The following is an 8,652-nucleotide window of genomic DNA, read 5'->3' as shown; positions in this document are numbered from 1 at the left end:
AAGCAGAACGCGATAGAATGGAAGAGGAACCCGAAACACGTACGCGAGTCACGAATGAGAATGAGAAAAGGGGGTTCTTAGGGTGGTGGGAGGGGGAGGGGGGGGGGGGGGGGGAGGGAGGTAGTGAGTCGCTCGGTTTTAGCTTGTGAGAGGGGGAGGAGGGGGGTGGGGGGGCCGCGATTCTGCTGTATGTTTTTCGCGGACAGGTAGATCTCGCTTCGGCCTGGAAGGATGCGCTGCTAGATGAGACCGGGTGGCGCGGTGGGGGGAGGGGGTGCTGGGTGAAGTGGGGGAGGCACCATCGTCGGTCGGTCGTTTGTCGCGGTTTTCGTGTCGCTCGTGCCGTCGTCGAACACGGTCCATCCGCAAAACGGAAAACCGAGTTGGTGGGAGCAGTGTAGCATCTTTTAACAGCCCTACGCCCACCCTCCCAGTCACCCACCACCGCCCCCTTCAGGAGGTGGCTACCGTGGCTGGCCGTTTGTTAGTTTCTGCTCTTTTAAGCAGACGCAGCCAGCGCAAACGGCATTAGTGCAACGAAACATCTCGATCGAGCAGGAGCTCCCAGAAGCGACAGCCAGCGTCCCGAAACACGCACCTGTTTCCGAGACGAGAGCGTGCGGGAGAGAGAGAGTGAGTGTGAGAGGGAGAGATAGTGACAGATAGAGGGAGGGAGAGAGAGAGAGAGAGAGAGAGAGGGGGTAGCGTGTGCGTGTATGCCGGTGCGAAGTGCGTGCAAAGTGCGTACGGTGAACGACGGTGCGATCGGTGTTTGTCCGAGCGAAGAGTGTGTGCGAATTAAGGTTGCCTTCGTCCTTCCTTCCGGCCTTCCGGTTTGCGGGATTTTTTTTTTCCTGCGGGAACATTGCGGGAGTTGTGTGATCCTGCCTAGAAGTTGACCAAGTGTGTCGGGAAACGTCGTCGTCGTGCCAAACCTCCACTTCCGGCTTCCAGGCTTGCAAACCAAAAAAAAAAATTGAACTAGGCCAGTTTTTCGCCCGGTTCACCCGGAAGTTCCGGCGTGTGTCTTGTCGTGCGTGTGTGTCCTGGCCCACCCCCACCCCCCCGTGACACGTGTTGTTTGTTTCCGGTGTGGTGTCGTTCTCTTAGAAATTGTTTTGTTGTCACCCTTAAGGTATGTCCTGGTGTTATTAATCTAAGGGGGTAGCTTTCCACCAAAAAGGGGGGTGGATTTTCCCACCCACTCTGTCTGTGAACTTGTGCCGATTTTTTTAAACTAGTTTTTACCTTTATCCGTTGCTCTTAAAAGACTCACACTCGCAGGGAATCGAGTTCCAACTAGGTTAGTTCCTTATTGTTTTTTTTTTTTGTTTGCAAAACGAACCATTGTGCGTGTATGTGTGCTTAAGACCCTCCCGTGGAAGGTGGCCGAAAGGAAAAAAACCCAATCATAAACAAGCCGCCTGACACCGCTTCCCTCAAACCAAAACTTTGGGGCAGCTGGCTGACCAAAGGATAACCATCTCTACTACCGCCAGCAGAACCGCCGATCAACACACACACACACACACGGACGAAAACCTAACCTGGGTAGAAAAAAAAGAAAAAGTGGCACGCGCCTACACACACGAAAAAGAATATCCGAAATTTACTTCCGACACCTTACCAAAAGCCTCGAACATTGCCAGCCTCCGGAAGGAAGAAAACAACACAACCCGCCAAAGAATTAGAAAGCAACCCTCGTGCGGGATAGGGGTGCGGGGGTTAGGGGGTGAGTGTTGGTTGGGAAAAATGCCGGCTTCGTAGCGCGCACCGGCTGCCGCCAAGGGTTTTTGGCACTTTTCCGATCCAAAAAGGATACGCCGGGGTTTTCCATCGCTCGCTTCTCGCGAGTTCTCGTTTCCTGTGTGTAGGTGTGTGCGAGAGCAAGTGTTCTTGCAATGGTGGTGTGAGAAGCGGGAAGGTGTGTGGGGGGGTGCAAAATTGAGAGAGCAACGTTTAACCTACTGCGGTAAAAACCCGGCGAGCACGCGTTTTGCACGCTTGGTCACAACATTCGCAAAACGTTGTGTGTTTTCCCCCAAAGCATCCCGGAAAAATCGTGCTGCTAATATCCTTCCCCTCGTTCCTAATCCTTCTTTCCATTTCATGCACAGCCACCCTCTCTCTCTCTCTCTCTCTCTCCTTCTCTCACGCTCTGCTTCTAATGATCACTTTATATCTCTTTCCACTCATCCTTTGATGCGTTGCGATTTTCCATTTCCCAACACCGGCCCACAATCTTGCTTTCTTTGCGCTCGCTTTGGCAAGAGTATCATTTTTCCAAACCCCTCCACATCCCCACTCCCTCCACTCGGGGAGGGTGGAAAGCCAATTTGTGGCTGGAGAGGAGAACGCGAACGCTTTTCTCGCGTTCTTGAAAAATCCCGAGCGTTTTGGGAAAAACCTGGTCCTGGGTTGGAGAGCCCCGGTTTTTTTTTTTTTTTGGTTTCCCGGTACCGAAGCCGGCGAAATTTTCCGGCTCACGTTTTGTGTTTTTCCCCCGCAGAAATGGGTACGTGCGTTGGCACGCGTCTCAACAACACGCTGGCGCTGAGAGGGTGGAAACGAGAGGGGGTGGGGGAAAATGAGCGTAAACAAAAACGCGTCTCTCAAACAGCAAACAGAAAACCGGGGATGCTGTGCCTGTGACTCATATGTGTGTGAGACCGGCGACAAACCCCCGAAACCTGGCGAAGGTTGGGAAAAACCGCAAACGACCGGCCCCTTTGTTTGTTGGTTTCTTTTTTGTTTACCCTCGTTTGTCATGGGTGTCGCGAGTTTTCCGCAACTTCATTTTTGCGGGTAGTGATGGTGGAGGGGTGAGGGAAAGGGAAAGGATGCCAAAGGACACCCTCTCGGATGTTGGACGATATGAGATGAGATGAGGTCAAATTGAAGGTGAGCTTCAAATTGCGGGTGAGATGAAACAGAGGGCGAACGAGAAAGAGAGACAAATAGGAGAGATAGAAAGAGTAAGAGTGAGAGAGAGAGTGAGTGAGAGAGTAATAAATCTGAGTGGCGGACAGCTTGAGATGGAGGGTGAGAATCGCGATGGGTTTGTCGTGAGCGCGCGAGTGAGAAGGTGAGTGTGTGTGGATGTGTGTACCGATGGCATCCCGGCATCATCAGGTAGCCATAGAGACACAGCAGCATCAGAGAGAGAGAGGGAGAGAGAATGAGAGAGCGAGCATGCAAACGGGAATAGAAGAAGACGAGCGGAAATCACACCACGCCAAACAGAGATGGAAGGAGGGAGAGCGTGCGAGCGGGACGGGGAGAGTGAGAGAAAGAGACCGAGGCAATGGTCCAGCAAGTGGCGAACGGACTAGGCAGCGAAATTATGATGATGTCGTCGCTGCAGATGATGAAGAAGAGCTCCGGTATAATCGAGGGCAATTTGGGGGCCGCATCACGTGCATTTGAGAGGCGGGGAGGGGGGGGAGGGGGGGGAAGGGGGGACGTCCGAAGACGAACCGGACAAGCACACGGCCGTGTGATGCTGCTGCATGCAGCTTATAAGAGACCAGCTCCGAGAGACGCTGCCCGACGACTGAAACCGCGAGTTTCCGAAAAACCACCGACCCGATTGGGGGGGGTGGAAAAGCGAGTATCAGGGGGGTGGTGGGGGTGAAGAGATGGTGGAAGATGGTGCGAGCGAGAACGAGGCGCTCGAAACGAAGGAGAAGCAAGATGGATGAGATATAGAATCGAGGTATCTTTGGAGCTTCGGCCAGAGAAGGAGAAGGCTGGTCAACCCGGAATGGGGGGGGGGGGGGGGAAGAAGAAGCAAAAAGCTGGGAGCAAGCGAGAGGCAGCGAGAAGGCGCTAGTGGCAAGGCAAGAACCGTCTCTTCCGGGCGGTCCGTTGTTTTTCCTTCGCCCGAGATGAGGCACGGATTAGTTTTGATGTGAACGCCAAAACGAGCGGTTGGCAAAAACCGTCGACGACCACCTCTGTCGTGCGACCGTGTGTGTGTGTGTGACTGTTTGTGTGTGTGACCGTGTGTGTGTGTGTGCGCGCGTAGTTTCCGGGGCGAAGCGAGGGGAAGCAATAGAGTGAGGTTAGTGCCGTCACTCTTCCTGAGAGGAAACGGTGGGGGGGGGGGGGGGGGGGGTAACAGCAAAGGGGGGAGGGGGAAGCTGAAGTAGGGGAAGGGTGGGATGTTGCGGGATGGTGGCCCCCGAGCGCAGTCGGGTCGGTGTTTGCCGCGGAGTCCCTCGGCAGGAACCAGCGTGTGCAGTCTGTTCTGTGCGTCCGATCTGGCCAGACGGGCCAGCGAGTCAACGCAACAACGCAACGCGCCTCATTCAGTCAGTCAGGTCCAGTTAGTCAAGACAGGTCAAGTTAGTCAGCCAGGTTGGTCTTCAACTCCAGGTTCAGCCCAAGGCAAGCCATCCTCAAGCACCTTCCTGGTTGCTTTATTTTTTTTATCCTGGCTTTATGCCACTGCAGATCCAGCAGCCTATAGTGCCACGTGTCTTTAAGGCAAAATTTTCCGCCAGTTTTTCGCGATTCCGTTTTTCCGACTCGCAACACTTCTGGCTCGGGTGGTTGAGCTCCAGAACCGCGATATCTAGCTACCAGTGCCGTCGCAGGCCAGTGATCCTTCCCGTACGCTCGTGCCCAAGTTCTCAGTGTCAGCGACACCTCACCTCAACTCACCAGACATTGTGCATCCGTTGTTTCCGTGCGATCAAATCCAGAATCAATTGGTTTTCCAATTCCAAAACAGTGCTATCCAAAATTGTGCATCGGAGCGGTCGCCCTAGCGCGTTCGGGGTGCAATTCTCCGCCAGTACCCGGTAGAGGTAGTAGACTGGCGACGACTTCTCCATCTTTTTTTTTCCCTTCCCCCCATCAGTCCAAGTGTGTTCAGTTTTTCCCGAAAACCCGAAAGCGGGCTCGTGGCGGATTGTTCTTGTCGGTATTTAAGGGTCTCCTCAAGTCCCTCCGGAGACGGCTCATCCTCCACCCTCCCTCCCTCCAGGTAGCTCTAAAGCGAGCGTGCGGAAGTGGGCACGTACGCAACCCCTGTTCAGTAGTTGTGTGCCTGGTGGGATCAGTCAAACAGTTCGCCAACACGCAAAAGCACTTCTTCAATCAAACCTCGAGCTCCCCAACGTGATCCAGCGCATGAAGCAGCACACGAATGGAAGAAGCCAGGCGGTGTGGACTGAGCGGTGGAACTCTGAGCTCGAAATCTGCAAAATCTGCACGACCTCTCCCCCCCCCCCCCCCCCCTCCATCACCCCTGCCTGCGGACGGAATTCACGCGATTCCCGTTGATTCCCGCACGCAAATTCCCAACCGCGGGGGGTAGGGCCGTCCGAGCCATGGCCCGTTTTGCGTACAGCAAAACGCAGTCCCAAAGCACCTCAAAAAGGAGTTTTTTTGGAGTGGGGGTTCTGTTCCCTTTGGGTTGTTTTTTTTTTGTTGTTTTTCTGCCAAACCACAACCTGACACGAATTTTTATTTTGCAAAAATCGCAATCGATCGAACCCCAGAATGTGTTACGAGGTGTATATTTACTGTGATGTACTTCCCCCCCGAAGGACTACGCGGTACTCACGCACCCGTGGCACGTTTGCAATAAAGTTTGTTCAGCTCCTAAACGTGCTGCCTTGCCATCGGAAGGCATTCGGGGTGGGTTTATTTTTGTTGTTTTGTTTTTTTTTCTCGCGGCCTCACTGAGTGTCATCTTTTTGGAAGTGGTGAAGTACCCAGAAGTATGGGCAAAGCGTAACGCCGGATCCCGAAAACCGACCGAATCGGAGCGGAAGCATCGCGAATAGCTCTCGGTATTCCAAAATCAAGCAAATCAACCCGACAAAATGTAGCACAAACGGTCGAGAAACTAAAAACCCTGGACTGCATGCGAGTGAGCAGCGGAAGCAAAAACGCAAAAAAAAAATGCAAAAAACGGCACGTGCACGCGCGGTTCTCTGCCCGGTAGAGTGTGTGGTGTGAAGTGGTCCACTTTCACGCGCAAAAATATCAGACCTCATGATCTCGTTTCTTGAGGAACGGAAACGGTTGTTGTTCGCTGCGTTGTGAAATGCGTTCCATGTGCGGGGTTCTTGGAGGGAAAAGGTCAATATATTTGGTTGTTAATTTTGTTTTCTTTTTTTTCTTTCTTTTCTCCCTCCGCCTAACCATGCGTGGAAACGCGTGCCGTATTTTCCCCCACCCACCCCCCTCCCTCGTCCCCTCTCACATACACATCAATCACATTCGATCGGCGAATGAGCAGGATAATCCGCAGCTCGGAGCTCCCAAGCGGTTTTTTTTTGGGAGAAGGCGGCAGCAGTACCTGGCCAACAGGTAGTGAAACCTAGGCCCCCTCCAACCCCTCCACCCCGAAACGACGTGAGCTACCAACATCACCACCACCACCACCAGCCCTCCAATCAACCGCGCCGCGAGAAAGGACGAGATCGAGCCGGGTGGCGCGCGGTGTCGCGTGAAGGCCCTCCAGGAGGTACCAGCAAAGGTACCCGAGAAGGTAACGAGGTGTTGTACGCACACCTCCCCTACCATCGAGAGGCTGCGAGCGAGCGGCGAAGCGTCAGCGATCAATTTCGACGGGAAGGTCTGAGGAGTCGCAACCGGGACCCCCCCCCCTCGCTCAGGACGCCCCAGTAGGAGAAGAGGAAGAGGGAAGCGGTACCTGAAAGAAAGCGGCAGCTGGGATAGAAAAAAGAAAACAACGACATAAAGAAGGAGGAACGCCAAAACAACCGGATCGCCAAAGGTAGGTGCACTTCTCCCGGACTTCTTCATTGATGATGGCCACATTCTGGTTAACCTGGAGTGTGTGTGTATATGTGTATGTCTTGGGGGTCGGAGCCGAGATTATAGATCATAGACCGTTGAACTTGCGGGAACGGTCTCCACCGAACCCCGAACAAACAGAAAAAAAAACAATTCGAAAAGGTACATAAGAAGATGCTCACCCAGCACACACATGCATACACACACACAAACATTAAATTAGAAGTGGGTACGAAATGGGGCCGGCCGTCTGGGGGCCTCTCATGTCGCGGTCACTCATGGCGATGGCTCCGACTCCTCTCCTGAGGGACGCAAATATGCTAATTACCATCGCCTTTACGGAATGCCACATCGCTTTTACTTCGCTCCGTCCTTTCCGAGCCCTGCGAGCGAATAGGGAAGGAAAAACCGATTGCGTCGCCCGGTGGCTGCCCCCTTCTCCCTCTCTCTTTGAACCACATTTTCTTTCCAACCCTGTTTTTTCGCCGGCAACTGCTGCTTTATCGTTCGTCGCTTGGGGGGAAAAAAGCTGTTCCGAGCCTAATGGTGAACTGCTTTAGACTCCACATCGTGCACACAAGCACACACACATTGGAGAGGCCGATACTGGGCCAATTCTGGCGACAAACAGAAGAAGATCCTTCCCTCGCCGTACGATGTCGCCCGGAAAAGTCCGCGGATCGATTCCGATTGCGATCGCGATCCGGGTTCGGGTTCGCCCTTTGTTTCTCCTGGCTTTTACCCTGCCTTTTTGGTCCCCCCATTCTCCCCCGTCCCTCCCCGTTTGCGCTATAAATATACATAGAAGAACGATTTTATATATATATATATAGATACATATATACGTACACATGCGAGTGCACATACCACAAAACATGTACAGCATCGGGCTCCCCTTTCACCACCCTTGCCCCGTTTATTTTTTTTTTTTTTTTTTGGTGCGGACTCTCTTTATCTCCGCTTTTTGTTTCCGTGCCTTTTTTTCCTTTTTTTTTTGTTGTTGCCCCGTTTCTTCGCATTTTCCCTTTTTCCTTTCCCGCGAAAGGAAGAAGTCATCATCATCTCTCGCAGCGAGGCCGAAAAGGAAACGGAGAGCGCCGAACGACGAACCGAAAAGCGAAAGAGGAGAAATGAAGGAAAAAGGAAAAAAGGCACACACACACACACACACGCTCTTTTACACAAATCCCAGCGTTTCGTTCGTTCTTTCGTTTCGGAGATTTCATGTTGGGGGTCGAACGAATTCTCCCCGGGTCCAGCGCGCGACTCCCAGTTGTTTTTCTTTCTTTCTTTTCTTTCTTCCTATTTCTGGTCCCCAAATGGGAAGGAATAGGGGGGGAGGGAACGGTAGGGCGTGTGGGCAAAAGGCGGAAACTTGCTAATCAAATGTGTGAAGTGGTTTTAACGGATCATTCACCTGGATTTTTTCCTGTTTTCTTGTGCTCATGGTTGGGAAAGGGGTGAGGCGAGGGGGGATGAAGATGGGAAATTTCGGCAGTGTGTGCGTGTTCCTGTTTTTTTTTTTTTTGTTTTTTTGAATTTTGTATTTTCGCCGTCGCTTGCGACTTTCTATCCCTCTTACTCTCCCTCTCTCTCTTAGGCAGGAAAATGGGAAAGATGGCGAATGGAGGGGAGAGGGGAGGGTCAGTTGCGACGCTGGAAGCCAGTGGCGGGCATCTGCAGGCGCGTACACTCGCCCCCCCCCCCCCCCCCCCCCCTGCGCCTTTTTTTTCGGGGGGCCTCGGAACGAAAGATTTCATCGCTACCGCTGGCTACGAACCGGTTCCGGCGTTTTTCAGCACACATTTTCCCACCCGCCCCAAAAGTGGGGCTCGCTCCGGGGGTCATTGAAATACGGTGCCCCCTCCCCCCCCCTCT

The sequence above is a fragment of the Anopheles ziemanni genome, chromosome X, assembly GCF_943734765.1.
Source record: "Anopheles ziemanni chromosome X, idAnoZiCoDA_A2_x.2, whole genome shotgun sequence".
Classification (NCBI taxonomy): Eukaryota; Metazoa; Arthropoda; class Insecta; order Diptera; family Culicidae; genus Anopheles; species Anopheles ziemanni.
This window is presented reverse-complemented; position numbering follows the sequence as displayed.